General features: G+C 36.1%; 1 pseudogene; it reads left to right on the top strand.

Moving 5' to 3' along the window:
* The window catches only part of LOC123616989 (tubulin beta chain-like), an 87331-nt pseudogene that overhangs the window by 52714 nt on the left and 13604 nt on the right, over positions 1–21013 (top strand).

Raw genomic sequence — 21013 nt, 5'->3', positions numbered from 1 at the left:
TTGGGGAAAAAAAAATCACTTTCTTTTGCCAATTGTCAATGTTTTCTTCCCTAAGATAGAAAGTATACATTAATCTGATGAAAACTAAACTAGTTAGTATGAGGATGAATCTCATGAATATTAATATGAACAACTGTCGACAGTACTTGATTTTATTAGCACTCAGTTTTTTTTAATGGTTTTGTAGATTAATAAAAAAGAGAAATAAAGAGTGAGAGATAAGTAAGGATAATTTCAAACCATATGCAAGGTTGAGAGACTCTGACCAAATAAGAGTCAGTAGAACACACTTGGCCCTAAAGGGTACATTTTTGAGGTTTCTGAAGGAGAGGGGGAGTTTAAATTGCCCTGGTAAGCATTTTGCTGGTTTATTTTGCTCTGTTTACTTTCTCAGATATGAGATAATTATGATAGAGGTGAAGTCGTCCTTATCAAAGAGAAGAATCAAAAAATCTACCTAGACATGTAAAACGAGGACCTTATTGAGTTAAGAAAATGTTACTTAAGCTGCACCAGCATTTATCCATGAAAACTTCCAAGTCACTGTAAGAATCCATGGTCTTCAATATATAAGGGTAATTACCACAGATCTCCTTTTAAATATTCTTCTCTGAAAAACATGCCCTTTTCATCTAAAACACATAGTCATCAACACCATAAGAGATATGGAAAGAATGGATAGTTTTATCCACCGATAAGTCATAATTCTGTTTTTAGATAAAAACACTTCTTGTTGATATTAGTTCCTGTAATATTAAACTGAACTATTTTTGTTTTCAAATTAATCTCCAAGTGTAAATTATGTGATAAAATGCGAATTAATAGGAAGATATATTTATACCTTTGCTAGAAGTATAGCCTGAGTTGTCGCCAAGAATCTTTCTTGTGTGATTTATTTTATTTTCTTCAATTACAAGTTTTAAGGTCAAGGTTTTAGAACTTTAGTGTCTTTCATACTTTTTAAACTGGTATTTTACCCTTAGAAAATAATTTTCTCTTCCTATGTCCATAACAGATGATGTTGGGCTGTTCTGGGCCAGGCCAAGTGTAACTGAAAAAAGAATTGGATACTATTTGGTAAATCCTGAACATACCATGTTTGGTGCGAATGTATTTAAGTCTATGCAGTAACTAAATTTAGAAAAAAGGTTAACACATTTATTAAACAAATATTTATAGATAGGTATGTCAGGTACTTTTCTACATACTGGGGATAAAGCAGGGAATAAAATGTACAAAAATTCCTGCCCTTAAAGTGCTGCAAAGACATTTTATTTTTATTGTCATATGAATCTGGGTTTATAATAGGAAATCAAAAGATTGGGCATTGAACATCTGAGGCAGTTTTGGATGATTCAAACAATCTTATGCAACAAGAGCTTATGCAGGAAGAGGCAGGCAGAAGTCCAACTCAGCAAGCTGTACAGATCAGCATCCAAAGACCAAACATAGAGCAGAATAAAAGGGGGATGAGTTCTGTACCAACAGGAGTAGTGAACTGGGGGGAATAAGGACTGTCAGATGGCCGGTGCCTCAGTCTGACTCTCCCTCAATGGATGGAAATTTAGAGCAAAGCAAAGCTTCCCACAAAGCTTCCTAGATGATTGAAGCCACTGTCTGGCAAGGAGACAATCAAGTTGGCATGCTTAAAAGTGGAATAAAAAATGTATACCCTTTCTTCCTTCAAGCCAGCTTTTAGAAATCAATTATTCCAGGTAATTTACTAGAAGTTGACTTCTTCATTCATTGCATAAAAGGAAATTTGATTTAGTTTTAATTGTCATTAGAGAAAATAGTAAAAATACGCCAACTTTATGCTTTCTATTGCGTTATCAGTGACACAGTCCTTGCATTCATTTCTTCCTTGTGTCATAGAAGGTTAACGTTACACGAAAGCTGATTCATCCCTGACGGTCTGCAGTTAAATCACGTGAAGCTTGGCCTGGCAGGTCATAGGGTTAGGCAAGACTCACTTTGTCCTTCAGATTGTTGCTTTTGTACAATCATGACAGTTCAGTCGGACTTTGTTTTTGACAGCTCTATTGTGTAATTTTCCAGAATGTGTTGAAGTGGAACCCAATATCATTGGCTTCATTCAGTAGATTTTCTGCCTGATGGAACATACCATGACTATTCTATTTATTTTTATAGCTCATGAAAAAAAAAATTGATTATTTCAATTCACAAAGTTCTTTTACAGATAATTTTCCAAAAGAGAAAGACCATACATCAGGTACTATATATGCTCGTGATTGAGCATTTGAGACTTTGATCTGTAAGGAACTGTCTATGCTGAGTTCCATGTTGGCATTACTAGCACCAGCATTTAACAGGTAGTATACTGGCTTAAGGAATACGTGAGTGGAGGGAGAATTCTGTGGAGTAATTTACAGGACATTCATGCAAAAGTCATCCGTATGTCTAGAGAATGAAAAAGGGAATTTCTAATATAAAACCAATTCATAATCTGAGAGGAAAAATGAAGCTGAGTCAAATACAAGTGCCAAATGAAGAAACACTAGAGTCTTGGGACACAAGCCTGTTAGGGAAAGAATGCTGAGAGAAGGTTGTGGGTACAGAACTCAGAAGTCAGATAGAGGTCATGGTATAGTCAGATGGACACACAAGTTTTTCTGGCCAGGAAGCTACCCTGGAAAAGAAAAGATTCATAGGGTTTAGGTATTAGAATAAAAAAAAACCAAATCAGATATTAATTTGTTTATTTTAAATAGTAGATAACTTGAAATAAGAATTTTAAATTAAAGTATTAACTTTTATCATTATATGAATTAAAGTTCCTAGAAACCATGACAATTGGAAAAAGAAGCTATTACTGGACATTATTGAAATTTTAAATGTTTTTCTGAGTACTTTTTGTTGTCTATCTTTGTTCCATCAGTAAAAGGTGGGAAGTCTTTCTCTGAACATTCAAGTTGTAGTATTAATCAATCTATTTAACACACTGAACTTGAGAATTAAATAAATAAAATACTTCATTAGTATAAGAGAAACTTAAAGGATGGTGAGTTTATGATTTTAACTGTATCAACTTAAGTTCTCATTTGCTTTTATCTTCCAGCAGTACTTTTTAGCATGAAGATATTGTATGTAGATAGAAATCAGGACGCTGAAATGTTAGTTAGTTTATGCAATAAAAAGAAAGTCTTAGAACTTCAGCATAAAAGACCATCATACGACGTAAGATGAATTCTTTTATGTAGTCAGAGCACAGGCATACAGTGTTAAAACAAAGGGTACTGTGAATCAGGTACTAGACTATATCCTGTGGCCCCAGGCTGCACAGTCAAGCTAGCTTTTTACAGTTTTTAAAATTTTTCTGCTGGTCTCCAGGAAGCATAGACAAATATGATAAGAACCTCCTGATATGTCTCAAGTAGATCTTAGTCAGCAGGTTAATCATGTGAGGTCATTTGAAAATAAAACAAGTGATAGCTTCTGGGCTCTGGGTCTTTAAAAAAAAAAAAGAAAAAGAAACATAAAGCATTCATTTTGAGTCAGAGATGACTTGTTGCTTTCTTCTCACTAGTGCTACAAACCTGTATCTCAACTTGCCCAGACCCATGAAAGTTGCTTGACCTTCCTGCCTCAGGTGCCTTCCCCATGAATCAGCCTCACTCTTATTTTCAGTTTCTGTAACATTTCTCTCCCTTAAAACAGTCTCTCTGATTGCCTCCTGCAGACGACAGTGCTTCAGTTTGATTTTTGACTTGGTTATAGCACACGGGAGTCTCAACAGTCTATTGCATGGGGTTTCCGTAGGCATTAAATGAGATAATGCACACACGTGTTTAGCATATTGCCTGGTATGATACCTTTCAGAGTTAAATGCTCTTTCTGTACCTAAAAGTTTTAAAGTACAATATAAATTTCTCATACTACACAGCAATCCCACACTTAGATATCTACTTAAGAGAAATGAAAACTATATTTACATAACAACATGCAGGCAAATATTCATAGCAGTGTTAGTCATAATAGCTAAAATCTGCAAATATGTACATTTCCATCAACTAGTGAACGGTACAAACAAAATTTGTATGCTAGTTGCATACTATATCCCATAAAATCTGTGTTCATTTGGAAACTTAGAATCTGACCTTATTTGGAAATAAGGTATTTGCAGATGTAACTGGTAACATACTGAAATAAGTTGGATCCTAATCCAAGGATTGATATTTTTATATTAAAAGAATATAGGGGAGACAAAAAGACAAAAAAGGAATAGCCCCATGTGATGACGGAGGCAGAGATTGGAGTAATGCCTTTATAAGCCCTGGAACATGAGGGCTTGCTGGCAACCACCAGAAGCTAAGATGAGGCAAGGAAGTATCCTCCCCTAGAATCTTCAGAGAGAACATGGCTCTGCCAACACCTTGATTTTAGGCTTCTTGCCTCCAGAACTGTGAGAGAATGTGTCTGTTGTTTCCAGTCACCAAGTATGTGGTATTTCGTCATTGCAGCCTTAGAAAACCAATACAATTTGGTACAATAAAACGCCATTCAGGCACAAAAAGAAATGCACTACTGACATTTAATCAAGTATGGATGAATTTCAAAATACTATGCTAACAGAAAAGAAACGAGACTTAAAAGATGGCATACTGCATGGTTCCATTTATATGAAAGGTACATCTATAGGGATAGAAAATAGATTATTGGATTCCTGGGGAAGCAGATGAGAAAGATTGCAAATAATCTGAAATAATCTCTTTAAAGTGATGAAAAAGACAAACTGAATTGTTTTGATAATTGCACAACTCTGCCAGTTTACTAATAATCACAATCATAATTGTGAATTATGTAGACACATGAGTAAATTTCTTCATATGCTTATTATACTCCAGTAAAGTTCTATTTAATATAAAGAAGAAAAGATGCTGTGAAGAAGAGTGATTAAAAATCAAAGTTACAAAATGACATGTTATTTGAGATTATAAATAAGAGTGATAGATTGGGGAAAAAAATCTGTAAATCTAGAATCTCTTTTTTTTCTCCTGGACATACTTTTTTGTTTGTTTGTTTGTTTTTAAATCCTTAAAAATTTGTTTTGCTTTTAAATCAATGGATATATCATTTAGACAGAAAATGAATATGGAAACTTCATACTTAAATGACACATTATACCAAATTGAACTAACAGATATGTATAGAACATTCCATTTTTAAAACCGAAGAACACACATTCTTCTCGAGTGCACATGAAACATTTTCTGGGATTAATTCCATGTTAGGTCACAAAATAAAACTCAATAAACTCCAGAATTTTGAAATCATATCAAGCATCTTCTCCAACTACAATGGTATAAAAGTAGAAATCAATCACAAAGGAAAAATGGGAAAATCATAAAAATATGAAGACTAAACAACATGCTCTTGAACTACTAATGGGTCATCAAAGATATCAAAGGAGAAATCAAAAAATACCTAGAAACAAATGAAAATAGAAACAAGGAACATTAAAAATCTATGGGATGAAGAAATGCAGTTCTAAGAGGGAAGTTCATAGCAATATAAGCCTACCTCAATAGACAAGAAAAATCCCAAATAAATAACTTTACACCTAGAGGAACTAGAAATAAAAGAACAAACAAAACCCCAAATTAGTAAAAAGGAAGGAAATAATAAAGATCAGAGTAAAAAATAATTAAAAGAACGACTAAAAAACTCAGTAGAAAAGATCAATGAAACTAAAAGCTAGCTCCTTGAAAAATAAACAAAATTGATAAGCCTTTAGCTAGATTAACCAAAAATGGAAGAGGGTTGAAATAAATAAAATCAGAAATGAAAAGGGGGAAGTTACAATTGAAACCACAGAAATACAAAGGGCAATAAGAGACTACTCTAAAATTGAGCAACCTAGAAGAATTGGGGATATTCTTAGAAACAATCTTCTAAGACTGAATCATGAAAAAATGCTGACTAGACCAATTACTAGTAATGAAATTGAAATAGTACTTAAAAGTCTCCCAATAAACAAAAGCCCAGGACCAGACTACTTCACTGGCAAATTCTACGAAACACTCAAAGAAGATTTAATACTTATTCTTTTCATTTTTTTCCCAAAAATTGAAGAGGAGGAAAATATCCAGCACATTTTATAAAACCAATGTCACCCTGGTACCAAAACCAGATAAAGGACACAACCAAAAAAAAAAAAAAAAATTACAGGTAAATAAACTTGATCAATATAAATGCAAAAATCCCAGCAAACAAAATCTGATAGTACATTAAAAGGATCATATGTTATGATTAGATGGGATTTATTCCAGGGATGCAAGAATGGTACAGTGTCTGCAAATCAACAAATTAACAAAAATGAAGATTAAAAATTGTATGATCATGCCAATAGTTGTAGAAAAAAATCTGACAAAATTCAACAACTATAGGATAAAAACTCTTACTAAATGGGTATAGAGGGAACATACCTCAACGTAATACAGACCATGTGTGACAAACCCACAGCTAACATACTCAATGGTGAAAAACTGAGAGCTTTTTCCTCAAATCACGAAAAAGACAAGGATGCCGGCTTTTACCACTTTTAGTCGACACAGTATTGGAAGTCTCAGCTACAATCAGACAAGAGAGATAAAAAGCATACAAATTGGGAAAAGAAGTAAAACTGTCACTATTTGCAGATGACACAATACCATTCATAGAAAATCCTAAAGACATCACCAGGAGAACTATTAGAACTAACAAATGAGTTCATTAAATTCATAGGAAACAAAATCTATACACAGAAATTTGTGGCATTTCTATACTATTAATGAACTATCAGAAAGAGAAATTAAAAATAATTCTATTTATAATTGCATCAAAATTTAAAATACTTAGGAATACATTTTGCTAGGAAGGTAAAAGACTTGCACTCTGAAAACTCTAGGACACTGATGAAAGAAATTGAAGACAACACAAATAAATGGAAAGATATCATTCATGAATTGAAAGGATTAATATTGTTAAAATGTCCATACCACCCAAAGCAATCTACAGATTCAGTGCAATCCCACAGAAACGAACAATTCTAAAATTTGTATGAAACCAAGGAAGACCCCAAGTTGCCAAGGCAATCTTGATAAAGAAGAACAAACCTGGAGGTCTCACCTGCCCTGATTTCAAATTATACTACAAAGCTACAGCAATCAAAACTGCATGATACTGGAGCAGTAGCAGACACACAGATCAGTGTAACAGAATAGAGAGCCCAGAAATTAAGCCAGACTTATATGGTCAATTAATTTTATGACAAAGGTCCAAGACTGTAAAGTCAGTCTCTTCAATAAATGGTGTTGGGAAAACTGGACAACTACATGCAAAAGAGTGAAACTGAACCGCTTTCTTATACCATATGTAAAAAGAAACCCAAAATGAATTAAAAAGGCTTAAGTGTAAGACATGAACTATAAAACTCCTAGAAGAAAATATAGGTGGTAACCCCATTGACATTGGTCTTAGAGATGTTTTTGTGGTTATAACTCTAAAGGCCTGGGCAACAGAAGTAAAAAGAAACAAATGGGACTACATTAAACTAAAAAGCTTTTATACAGCAAAGGAAATCATTAACAAAAGGAAAAGGCAACCTACTAAATGGGAAAAGATGTTTGCAAATCATGTATCCAGTAAGGAGTTAATATAAAAAACATATATAAAGAACTCATTTGTATTGATGAGTGCATGGATCTGAAAAGACATTTTTTTTCCAGAGAAAACATACAGATGGACAAGAGACACATGAAAAAATGTTCAACATTGTTAATTATTAGGGAAATGTTAATTAAAATGACCACAATGAGATATCACCACATACATGTTAGAATGGCTAATAACAAAAAGACAATAAATAATCAATGTTGGAGAGGATGTGGAGAAAAGGAACCCCTTGTACACAGTTGGTGGGACTGTAATCGGGTGCAGTAACTTTGGAAAACAATATGGAGATTCCTCAGAACGTCCTAACTAGAACTACCGTATGACCTAGCTGCTCCACTTCTGGGTCTTTATCCAAAAAACACACAAATGCTAATTCGAAAAGATACATGCACCACCATGTTCACTGCAGCATTATTTACAATAGCCAAGATATGGAAACAACTTGTATCCATGGATGGATGAATGGACAATAAAGGTGTGGTATTTATAAATACAAGTGAATACTACTCAGCCATATAAAAGAGGGAAATCCTGTTCTTTGTGACAACATGGATGGAGCTTGAAGGTATTATGCTCAGTGAACTAAATCAGACACAGAAAGGACAAATACTGTATGATTTCATTCATATGTGGGAAAACAAAATAAACAAAAATAAACCAACCAAGCAAAATAAAACAAAAACAAATGAATAGATACAAAGAACAGATCAGTGGTTACCCAAGGAGAAGGAAGTTGAGAGGGTGGGCAAAATGGGTGAAGGGGTCACCTGTATGGTGATGGATGGTAACTAGACATGTGATGATTGCTTTGCAGTGTATACAGATGTTGAATTATAATGCTGTGCACCTGAAACTTCTATAATAATAATTTTTAAAAACATTTTTTTTATGAGCCTGCTGTAATTGATGCAATAGATTGGAGAATTATTTAAAGACCACAGGGAGTTGATAACAGAGCTTAAATATTTGAATGTGCTTATCCAAGCAGATGACTCTGATCTCAGCGGTTTCTAGCCTGGAGTCTTCACGGTCCTATACAAGTCATTTAAAAGACTAATAGGTATTCTCAGAAATTTTTTGATATTTCAATAAGCATATTATAAAACACAATGTTGTTTAAAAAACACTAACTTTCACATTTTTCATTTTTATTTATTTTAGTTGCAATTATATTAACTTCACGGTGAGACAGAATTTCTCTAGTGATCAGAGTTTCTAAATGATATATGTTTTGATTAATAAAAAGTTATTAAAATTTAATTGACACATGCTTTAGTTTAATCAAAGATACCACTTGCTACCTAATGTCTTATATGAGCATAATGGAATGAGGTTACGGTGATAAATAATTTGGAACAATTGATGCAACTTAGATACACATATCCTCTCAAAATTTTTCTTACCTGAAAAAAAACAACTATTTTATGGCTCTCAAGAGACCTCAGAAGTTTTGCATCTTTTTAGAACAATATGCATGTTAGTTTGATGATTTTTCTTTAATACAGAGAGTTAAGGTTTTTGTTTACTGCTTTGTTTTGTTTCTTATTCAATTTATTTTTAGTTTAGTCAGTCTTTATATTCTTCAGAGCATTGTTAATAATCACAAAAAAGAGTAACAGTACAGGGCTTGCTTATTCATGATAATACACAAACTTAGAAATGGCACTCAGTCCGCACTGCGTATCCACACAGCTTTGGTTAATCTGTCAAGTGTGCCAAACAGATACAGAGAGGAAAGAGAGTTGATGAGCGGTAAATATGGTTTTGGTAACATACTTGTACCAAAAAGATATGGCATCTGCTTATTAATATTTTCCAACTATTAAATCTGCATTTCCAACATTTAATATGCATTTTCAAATATATGAATGCAAAAATAGGACCTCATTAATCTGCTTAAATGAAATGATTTATAAGCAATATAAACTTTGTTCACATAACACGATTTTTTGCATGAAAACTTGCAGAATGCAAACTAAAGATCATGGATTTTCCACGTTCAGTGTTTTCTCTTCAGAATGGGAAAATTTTATTTTTCCGCAAAATGACTGTTCTGCACAACTTGATGTAGGATTTACCTAAACAATTTTGTAAATAAAAGGCAGTAATGTAAACAGTATTAGTCTCATGGAGAAACTGTGAAATGAGTTTTATAGCACTTAATACAAAGACAAATGAAGAGACTGTTCTACCTACTTACCACAGATCTTTCATTCGTTTGGACCTAGACTTTCCATTTATTATGTGCCAATTTGCTATAAAATCTGGAGTGCGGCAAAATTTCTTATGTGAGGAGACTGTTCTGAGTGGTATATCAAACAATTCACATGTCCAGTCAGCTAGGTAAATAGAGGCAAATTTTCTCCAGGTTATAAATATTAAATGTAAAGCATAATTTACATAAAATTCTTAATATCTTCTACTTTTCAGGCTTGTTTATACGAAACGCTTTTGTTCTTCAAAATACCTACTTTATTCGGGCTTACTCTATACTACTCTTTCCCTCCAATGCAATCTCTATGTTGCACCCAAATACAAACTTCCCTTTATCTGGTCAAGCCTTTTTCAACTAGTTTACATATATTTATATCCAATAAATATGTTCATATTAGGCCAGCCCAGCAAAAGCTCTATTCAGTTTTATAAGGATTTACACAGGTCATGTAAGTACTAAGTATGCGTTGACATCAGTGGTAATTACTGTGTGTGTCTTCCCTCTTCATTTCGTCCATATATCTCACACCACCTAGTCTAAGTAGAACAGAGACTAACTGAGATGCTATGATAGAGTTTGGGCATGAAAGAAATTAAAGTCTTATGACAGAACCTATGCTGGCCAAGGAAATCTCACAGGAAAGGCCAACCAGTCTGCGTGGTAAATTCTCGATTGCCAGACATTTTTTGTTGTAACCTTAACAAGTTGATCTTTCTAATAAAAATTAAGTTACCTTCTATAATATCCAATGCTGAGTAAAGCTTAGGGAACGTATGTTGGAAGTGCCACTTTTGGAGAGATTGCCTTGATTTTTTTCTTTTATTTAGGAATAATGTTATATAATACGGTTTAACTCAGTTCACTATGGTGGTGAAAGCAGTTCTGCACATGAGAGCAATGCAATTAGAAGATATTAGATATGAGTCACTATAAACATAGGAAGGCCATCTTGCAGAATCACTGTATGAAGAATGTTGAAATGAAAGGTCATATCTTACATAAAGTTAAAAAGTCTAAGGACATTTATCTATACTGATAATGGAGAAAGAGAAGTTAATAAAGCCACTTGGCATTATGATTACAGTCTGTAAAATAAGAACGTGACGTGTGCACAGCCGCTGGGTCCCTTTGCTGGGGAGGTCTAGGAGCTACACCTGCTTTATTCTACCTGGAGGAGAAGGGGCCTCATGGCCAACTAGTCACCCGGCACCAAAGAATTTTATAAACCAACACTCTGTGTGTGTGCACTGATTGGTGAGAAAAAGAGACATCATGTTTCTAAGCTTGTGGTTTGGGGCTTATTCCATTAAAATACCCAGTTTTACAACACAATATGACTTAGGGGATTCTTCCAGAAAAGGATGTAATAATCATTTGGAAAATCGCTACATGTTCTCTAAGGTTTCTTCTAGTTCAAAACGTCTATGACTTCATGTCTTTCAATTGAACAAGCTTTTTGTTCTATATTTATTCCTATACGTACAATTGCACATTTTATCTATAATTTTTTTTTAATTACAAAAAACTCTGGTGTGACAAAGTTTTCCTTAAATGTAATACTCTAGTTCACTGCCAAATATGTCTTTAAAATTAAACATGGCCAAAAAATATCTACTATATTTGAGGAGTTTCTCTACAGTAAAATAACAGACAAAAATAAAAACATAATGAAATAGTTTAAAATAGGTCATTTTATTATAAACTGTTGGAGACAATGAACTGAGACAACTGCATAAGTAATTAAATAAACATATAATTGTAGTTCATACAAAGTAATGATTCACTTATACACTTGGATTATAAAAAAGTAACTTGAATTTGCATATAATTAATTCATTCAAGTTGTTATACTTTAATAAGAAAAACTTCATTTTACAGTGCTTACAAAATATCATTTGAGAAGAACTCTTGTTTTCTCAGTTCCTTTACAAATATGTGCTTTTGCATTTATTCAAATGTTGCAGGCTGCAATTTAGAAAATGGCTAAGAAGCAGCAATGCAAGACCTAAAAGTAAATTAATTCCAAAGTCTGAATTAGTTCTGTTTAAGGCTCTTACCATTATTCACTGTTGCCGATATCCTATATTTTCTGCATTTCATTTTCTTTACTTTTTCTCTCCTTTTTTTTTTTTTGTCTTTCCATGGAATAAATAAGTAAAGGTCTTTAAAATAAAAGCAACAGTGCATTTATTATTGATCTTTCTTGACCACTGTTCTCCCTTTCTCCCAGTCCCTAGCAATTACAATACCACATGTATTTATGTTTAGGAACAAAACAGTAACAAGCATCATATATTTTAGTTTCATTGTTAAGAACCTTAATAGTAAATGGCAAAAGCAGGCGCAGGGTAGGTTCTGCAACCTCTTTTATATGCTTTCTCTTTCCACTTGCAAATTGGATAAATGTAGCCAAAGGTGTTTTGCCAGCTAATTAGATGTGGATAGGCGCAATTATATGCCAGTTTACTACCACTATTTGTGGAAATGAGATGGGATTTGCATGATTTGTACTGAAATACTTTGAATTCTGTTACTTACAAACCTGATTTTGTGAGGCATACTGAAACATTCAAATGGAAATTTCCATTGTGTGGAGGTGTCTGTCTGTCTGTCTATCTATCTATCTATATTACTTATTTGAAAGTACATTTTAATAAATCTCATGTAACTCCAAATCTGTGAGAAGCAAGTTATGTTAGTTTGTAAATAAATTTGAAGGCTTGGCTTTTTCATTATTCTTTAGCTTTTGTCTTTTGTAAAAATCCATATGGAAAGAACATACTGTAGCGCTTTTAGAATACTTATACATTCTTAAGAAAACATGCTCTTACTAAATTGGCATTCCATTATCTTGAGTTAGTCACAGTCCAGGAGTAATAATTCAGCCTCTGAATCATGATGCAAGATGCAGGTGGCCCAGAAAGATACATGTATCAAAATATAGCCTTTGTTGTTGAGCCCAAATTCAACAACAAAGCTTAGATTTCAAACAGCCTATATTTAACTCTGTTCTTACATCCTTCATTCCCCTACGAGGTTGATGATAAATATGTGAAAAATGTAGGTAACATAAGGTAATCATAAAAGGAGGAGTAGGGGGTTGAAAACGAGAAATCAATTAAGACAATAAAAATGTATAACATAAATCCACTATAAACACACAATGGACCACAGATTTGGCTCTAAGCTTTGAAAGTTAAAATGAAATGAGGAATTAAGTAGACTGATAACACACAAGGACTACAAAATACAAACAAACCAACTGCTCATCTTAAGGTGAAAAATTAATTTGTTCTCCGCGTTACCTGTAAATAGGACACCAGTGTAATTAGCAATGCCATTAAAAGCAGGATTAGAGTAAACATTGAAGTTTTTCTTCTAACATCCCTCAATAAAGTGAGACATATTGTGTTTGCTAAAAACATCTCCAGAGGTCAATCACAGGGGGCAAAATCTAAGCTCTCTGCTGGCCTGGATAAATTGCGATGTAGATGTTTACTGAATATTGTTCTAAAATTTCTTTACAAATACCTTTATTTCTCAAATACTTTGTATCCTACGTAAGTGTGTTAATGATAAACTGCTAATATGCTGACCTAGTTTTGGCTAAGACTTCCCAATATTGCGTTTGGGAAGCCGTTCACGCGACTTGGGTGCTGCTTTCCCACGCCTGCCATGGCTCTGCAGGGCAGAGATCGGTCTTAACCAACCCACGGAGAGAGGTCCAAATGGTCACGCTTTCTGGGCAAAGCCCGTGAGAAATTATGAGATGTTTGCTGAGACTTTTGAGGTAGAGTTATAGTCTTCCCTTTAGAGGACAAATTTAGATGTGTATCTTTTTGACACGTTGCCATACATTTTATTACCACCATATAGCACCTGAAAATGACTCCATCATCATGTAGATCAAAGATACATGCATTCTGACATCTTGTATGCATGGTAATCCGGCAGAAACAGGGAGCAGATTGCTAATTTACTGTTACTAATTTACTATGCCCTTGCGTCTAAGTCAGGTTTGTTGTATTTCCTATTAATTTATGTTTAAAGGTTCAATACTTATAAACTAGTATTTACACAAGGGTAAACATTCAAAGGGTAAAAATGGTAGCAGGGTACAAAGTAAATATTTTTCTATTCCCTACTCTGAAGATGAACAGAGTCAATTCCCCACTGCAGAGGTGAAAATTGTTGAGTGTGTGTATGCTTCCAGAAATAGTCTATGCACATACAAAGCAATATATTTATAAGTTTTTAATTTATTACACAAATATTAGCATACGCCACACTCTTTTCTACCTAATTCTTTCACCAAAAATGTATCTTGGAAATTCCTCCATATTATGTAAAAGGACTGCCCCCATTTTTTTAAATGACTATGTGATTCATCTAACTAATCCTCTAGGAAATTCTGATTAATTGATCTAATCTTTCACTACTGTATATACTGATGCAATAAATAACCATATATGTACATTGTTTTGAGCAGTTGCAAATATAAGTAGGTATGTGTGTGGACACACACAAGCTCACACGTGCAAAATCATCCCCCACAGTAATTGTACTAATTTATTCTTCTGCCAACAATGGGTGACAATATTAATTTCCCCCTCCATCTTCCAAACATAGTATGTTATCAACTTTTTGAAACTTTGATCATCTGTGAGATTAAAAAACTAATCTACGTTTTCCCTTATTCTAAATGACATTAAATTTTCATTTGAATTCTAAATGACATTAAATTTTCATTTGAATGTCTTAGTTTGTGAATTAACTTCAGATCCTTTGCCAAATTTCTCTGGATTGTTGATCTTTGTTATTTTTTCTTATTTTTCTAACTGGTTGTGGAAATCAGTCCTTTGTTACAAGTTGCAAAGCTTGTTGTATATTTTCACAAGTTTTGCATTTCTTTCTTCACTTTGTTTATGAAGTCTTTCTTCATGAAAATTTTAAACTTAGGATTCATTTGAAATTATCATTCCTTGTTATATTCCTTGTATATCTTTGTGTGTGTGTGTGTGCAATTTATAACATATATTCAAAAATCTTCCTCATCCCAAGATTACTAAAAAATTATGTAAGATTATATCTTGTCCTTTTTGGACATTTATATCTTTAATACACCTGGTAATTATTTTGGTAAAGAAAATATGAGTTACGGATCAATTTATTTTCCCAGAAAACCAATCAGTAACTAACACTATTTTTCAAATATTTCACTTATCCCTCATGGGTATGAAATGAACTTTTGATATATGTTCTACTTGTTCTTATCCACTCCTTTATTTCTTTTTAATTTTATGAAAGCAGTGTGATGCTTTAATTATTTCAATAGCGTTATATATTTATTACTTAAGGAGTGTCATTCCTACATTGTCTATTATTACTGTTTATTTCTACTTTGTATTTTATTTATAAACTTTAAAATCAACTAGTCTATTCCCCTCTAACCTGGAAAAAAGCATAGTTTTTAAAATCTCAATGCATAGACAACTATAAAGATATTTCGCATATTTTTTGTAGGTCTTGGTTTTTTCCAGCAATATGGTAGACTCTTTTTTGTTTAAACATTCCTTCCCTTCCACAGAATCACATTTTAAAATCTCTTTATACCTCTGCTACGAATGTCTTGGATATTTTAACATTTATTCTATTATTAAAAAGCACTGTGGTTGGCAGAATTCTGAGATGATCCCGAGTTACCTTCTACCTTCTATAATCCTTTCTACATTTTCCCGGCAGCTGTGAATCTGAAGATCTCTCATTACCATGGTTGTATTACTTTCTATGACTAAAGGGAGATTAGCCTGGGTACACCTGACTTATCAGAGGAGCCCTTTAAAAGCAGTGTTTCCTCCAGCAGATCATAGAAGGCAAAGTCAGATCTTTGAAGCACCAGAAGGATCTGACACTCTGTTACTGGCTTTAAGCGGAACAGGGTCATCAGGCAGCGTCCTGAGGGTCACTTCTGGGGACTGAGACTGGCCCCTGACCTACAGCCAACAAAACAACAGAAAGCTGAATGAGGCAACTACAAGGAACAGAACTTTAACATAACAGGCGTGAGCTCGGACAAGGATCTTGAGCTTCAAATAAGAAGGCAGCCAGCCAAGAGCTTGACCTTTGTCTGGAGAGAGAACCCAGTCATGCTGTGCCAGACATCAGAATAACGAATGAATGATGTTACAAGCCACACAATTCGTGTCAATTTGACATGCTTCAGTAGAAAGCTAATGTAGGCATGGCTATCCATTTCATCTTCCAACAGGCTGTTATTAGTTACTCATTTTCATATTCTCTTTTTGTGCCAAATCATTTCATCGAATTGCCCCACAATTAGCCAAAAAAAAAAATCAGTTTTTTTCTCTTGTTTTTCAGGCAAACAAATATATCATCTGCAAATAAGAATGGATTTACCTTTTCTTTTCCATTTAACATATTTTCTCCTGTTCAGCAATTTTGATCATTATTACAAAATAACGTTACCTTCTAAAGGTAATTGCAGACATTCTTACAGCAGACACTGTTGTCACCCTCATCTATGTTTGAAGTTTTACTGGGGCCACCCAAAACTGTCTGCTTGAGAGCTGTCTTCTGCTGCAGAAATAGATTACTGCATGCAGCATGGCATATATATTGAGGACTGTGACCACTTTCCAATTGCCACTGTAACAGATGACCTCAAACTTCGGAGCTTAACCAACACAAATGTATCATCTTACAGCTATGTAGGTCAAAGTTGGACACAGTCTCACTGGGATGAAAAGCAGTGTATTGGCAGTATTGTGTTCCTGTGTGAAGACTAGAGGGTAATCTATTTCCTCGCCTTTCCAGCGGGTGGAGGCCCCCACACCCTCAACCAATACCGTCTTTGCTCCACACTCCAAGCTTGCTAGGGTCACGTCCTTCTTACAGAAGGCGACTCTGAGCTGCCTTTCTTCTTCTGTGTCCCTCTACTGAGTGTAAAGTCTCCGATGATTACACTGGACCCAGTTGGATAGCCCAGGATAATCTTCTTATTTTAATACTGGGTGATGAACAATTTTAATACCATAGGCAATGGTAATCCCCCTTCGCCATGTAACTGAAAATAGTCACAGATTTGAGGATTAGGTCATGGACATCTTTGATGGGGGCAAGGCACAACTGTTCTGCGTGAGGAAGAACACACCACAGCTTCCTCACCCCTTGGATGATACAGCTTGAAGATCTGATCATCGCTGTCTTCATAGGTTCCAAGTGGGACTGAGCCCTATTTTTCATTTATTCATATACTCAGTGTTCTCAAATCAGTGTTTAACACCCTTTTTTCCCCCTTTATTGAGATGAAGAGCTTACCTAAGACAATTAGTAGCAAAAGCGTCCTTGGATATAGACCCTTATAATGGAATTCTAGAATTAGATTACTTATTGGTCAGATGGTTAGCAAGAAATCATTGCCTGTTGTCACCAGTGTAACAATTATCCCTAATGCATGTAGGCGTCACCCACTATTGTGGTTTTTCACTTGCGAATGGGGTAGAAAGGCAGAAGGGGATGTCCTGTCTCATGCAGTAGATTGATAACTTGGAAGTCAATGGAGGAGTGGTAATGGTAAGGATTGAGAGGCTGTTTGACAGTTGTTGATGGCCATAAAGACCCTGAAGAAAACAACCGTCTGAGGTTGGCAAACTGCCGATCCAAGGCACAGTGTGAAGTTGAAAGGCTGTCACTGCACTGTTTAAAGAGACACTCATCTCCTGCAGGCCAGTGGCAGACTGTGATGGCAATCAGGTCCCGGGTTTGATAGCAAAAGTAGTGAAATTATAAAGGAAGCTATAGTTAAATTTCTGGCTCCAATGCTAAAATATTTTGAAATGTGGGGAACTCAGAGACCTGCAATTGGTATACTAGGGGAGGTGTTTGAGCACTTTGAATTCACTAATCTTCTAAATGCTCTGAGTTTAGATTTGGCTCCTTTCCTCTTGCCAGAGGCATGTGGGCTCGTGTTGCCTGGAGACAATGGTAAACTCTCAGCCAAGAAAGATGCTTTGAGTGATTATGCTTAGCCTCTTCAAGATCTTCCTTTGTCTCTTTTCATTGTTTCTACCTCAAGAGGAAGAGTAAAGCCACAGCATCGTGGAGCCCTCAAGCATTGTCCTTGCTACTACCAGAGAGCTGGAGCCTGTGGTTAACATACACTGGGAGCAACTGCAACATACATAGTATCTGGTAGTAGATCTCGGTATGGCTGGGCTAGTGAGGGAAGGATATAAGAATGTCAAGGAAAGTTTATCGGTATGGGGGATTTCTCTTGGGACTCAAAATTTAGCAGATCGGCAAGGATGCCTGAAGTTATAATATGCACTTGGAAGAGCTAATTTAAGCTTGGAAACAATGATGATTCATAGGAAATCAGTTAGAGCCACCATAACCATCTCGGCGGAGTACTGATTATCAGCTCAAATGGCTCTGAAATGCGGTCATACTGGAATGAATTGATTATCTCAGACGTGAGAACGTGGTGGCTGAGAATGATTTCCAGGATGGTTCAGAAGCACTCCTTCACACAAAGATAAGAAATATACTAGTGAGGGGGGTATTGGCATATCTGAGAGACTTAGTGGTGGCTGTGCCCTGTGGGCAAGGATTGATGGTAAGATGGGCAGTTTGGATTTGTCTACCTAATGTCAGCGGGGACGTCAGGATTCTGAAATAGCCGAAGTCCAACGTCAACATATAACCACTAGGTGCAAGACGAATGGCGTTCCATGTGGACTTTAACCATCGTCATCACTGACATTGGCAAGAGCCCGTGTTGTTTCTTCCTAGCAGCAAAATGGATGGGCAGTCAATTAAGTTGTTGCTTGACATAAATAACCGGCTAAGAGCAAGTGAATGAATGTGAAGCAAGGGAAGACTGATGTTAAATGTCACGATGAACCATCACAATCCACTGAAAGTTTCCCAGACTTGAGCTATTTCTCAACCTAGAGGCCATTTATTAAACTGGACGCCAGGTACCCTTGAGGAAGTACAAAATGCCACAGCAAGTATGTAAATCACCGCTCTTCTCTTAAAGGGACTTGAGCCCACTCATGAGAGTAGCTACCCACTGGGAAGGGAAAATGTACAGAATTTCACGGACTGTTGGATGCAGGTTATCAGTTGACATTAACATCAGGTGAACCAAAATAACACAGCCCTCTTTCCCTATAAAACTCAGGTGACAGGGACAAGGCCCAAGCCCACCTCATGATAGATCCAACGGGTCTACTGAGGATTCCGTAACTGTTTCCCTGCACTTGATTTTATCATAGGAATAGACAGCACAGAATCCTCACCTGTGTTCTCTGACCTGTGACATAAAAATCCATTATAATAAAATAAAAAAGACCAATTGGAAATTTCTGAAACTGTTCTTTTCCTTCCCTCCAGACTAGGACAAAAATAATAAATCAGAAGCAATATCTTATTCCGGGTGAAATGGTGAAGATTGGTGCCATGTTCAAAGGTACGAGTGATAGTTACCATCATATCACCGTTCAGTTTTCAGTTTTGATATTTACAGAGATCAGAAGCAGCACAGGCAGATAACATGGACCTAAATTTAACCCAGTGATAGTTCCACTCCCAACCTCTGTCCAAAGTCAAAATCTTTTTTTTTTTTTAATAAAAAAAATGGTTAACTCAGATTCTGGAATTTGCTGCTAATCTAATAACTGGGTTCTTTTTAATTTCTGTGAGAAAGGATAATAAAAAAGAGCTTTTGCTCGAGAGACACAGCAGCATACATTCGCAGTATTTCTCCAGGTTAAGCTTGCTCTTCTGCTCGGCCGCGGTAGCAGAGCTGGCGGTTGCAACACGGACCTTAATGGCCCCAAGTGCACCCTTCGGCCCTTTCCTAGTGTACGCTGGAGCACCCCTCCTAATGTAATGAAAAATGATTTCATCTTGCACGTCCCACCACTAAAAAGAGCACAGAGCTCTCTGAGCCTCTTTGCCTTTTGAAGGTATATCTGTATATAAATCACTTATACATACCACTTCAACCCATTTATTGGGTGAATCATAAAGCTGCAAGTTTTAAATGGGTCTGAGCAAGACAGTTCAGCAGGACATTCAGACTGATGTTCAAATGACCGCCATTTAGTGCCCACGACCCAGCAGGTGCCAGCAGTATCAAAGGACTGTTAAGGACAGCGTGTGGACTCCCTGGGCAGCCTGAGCAGGAGCGTCGCAGGGGATGAGCATGCCCCAGGGTGTGATTCAAAATCATGCTGCTGGAGCAAGGACTCATTCGTCACCTGCAGACCAGCTCCTGATGTGCTGTTGGGCCTTAGCAGCCACTCCATCTGACCTTCACACATCGTTTGACCACATCCAGAGCCGGGCATCTTGAGCTGCGTGCATAGTGTAAGATCTACCATTTCAAAAGTTTGAGGATGAACAGTATCAATCCCTTATGAAATGGAATTGGTACACTCTGGATAGCGCGCACACAGGGGCAGAGGAATCATTAATTTTTCAGCAATAAGAAACCCAGCCCTCACGACACGCATCCCTATTACCGAGGGTCTCTCTTCTAGCTGACACCTCTAGGCTTCCGGGGAGTGGCCTGTAACCTGAGGCTGGTCCTCAGTATACGGAAGTGAGTGAACAGCAAATGGGCTGCTTCTCTAGGACAACTCCACTTAGTGGTGGCCCCAAAAGGCAGATGAGGGGAAATCTTTCCAAACTTTTGAGCTGGGCATCAACCTGATATGGAGGAAGAAGTGATCACAGATAAGAAAAGTACAGAAGACACAGTGACCCCTGAGTAGCATGAAGTTGCCAGATTGGATTGCTAGGGTCTGGAAGCAAAGAGGTCTGGAAGGAGGGCCGATGATGGACCCCGAGAAATGAGGACAAAATGTGGAGATTTTTGCATCTCTTGTCAGGGTCCACCAGGCATGAACTTTCAGCTGTGAGAGTAGCTGACTCAGCTTTCCTGCCAGGGAGATGTTCTGGATTCACCAAGAGCAGGATCGACGGCTGAGCAGTTGATACGGTTGCACTGGTGTCACGTTGGTGTTATTAGACCCATTCTATCCTGAAGAGAACAGTAAGTCATCTTTTCTGGGACTGATGCAGATTTAGCCTGGA

Source organism: Camelus bactrianus, chromosome 2 (genome assembly GCF_048773025.1).
Source record: "Camelus bactrianus isolate YW-2024 breed Bactrian camel chromosome 2, ASM4877302v1, whole genome shotgun sequence".
Lineage (NCBI taxonomy): Eukaryota > Metazoa > Chordata > Mammalia > Artiodactyla > Camelidae > Camelus > Camelus bactrianus.
This window is presented reverse-complemented; position numbering and strand designations above follow the sequence as displayed.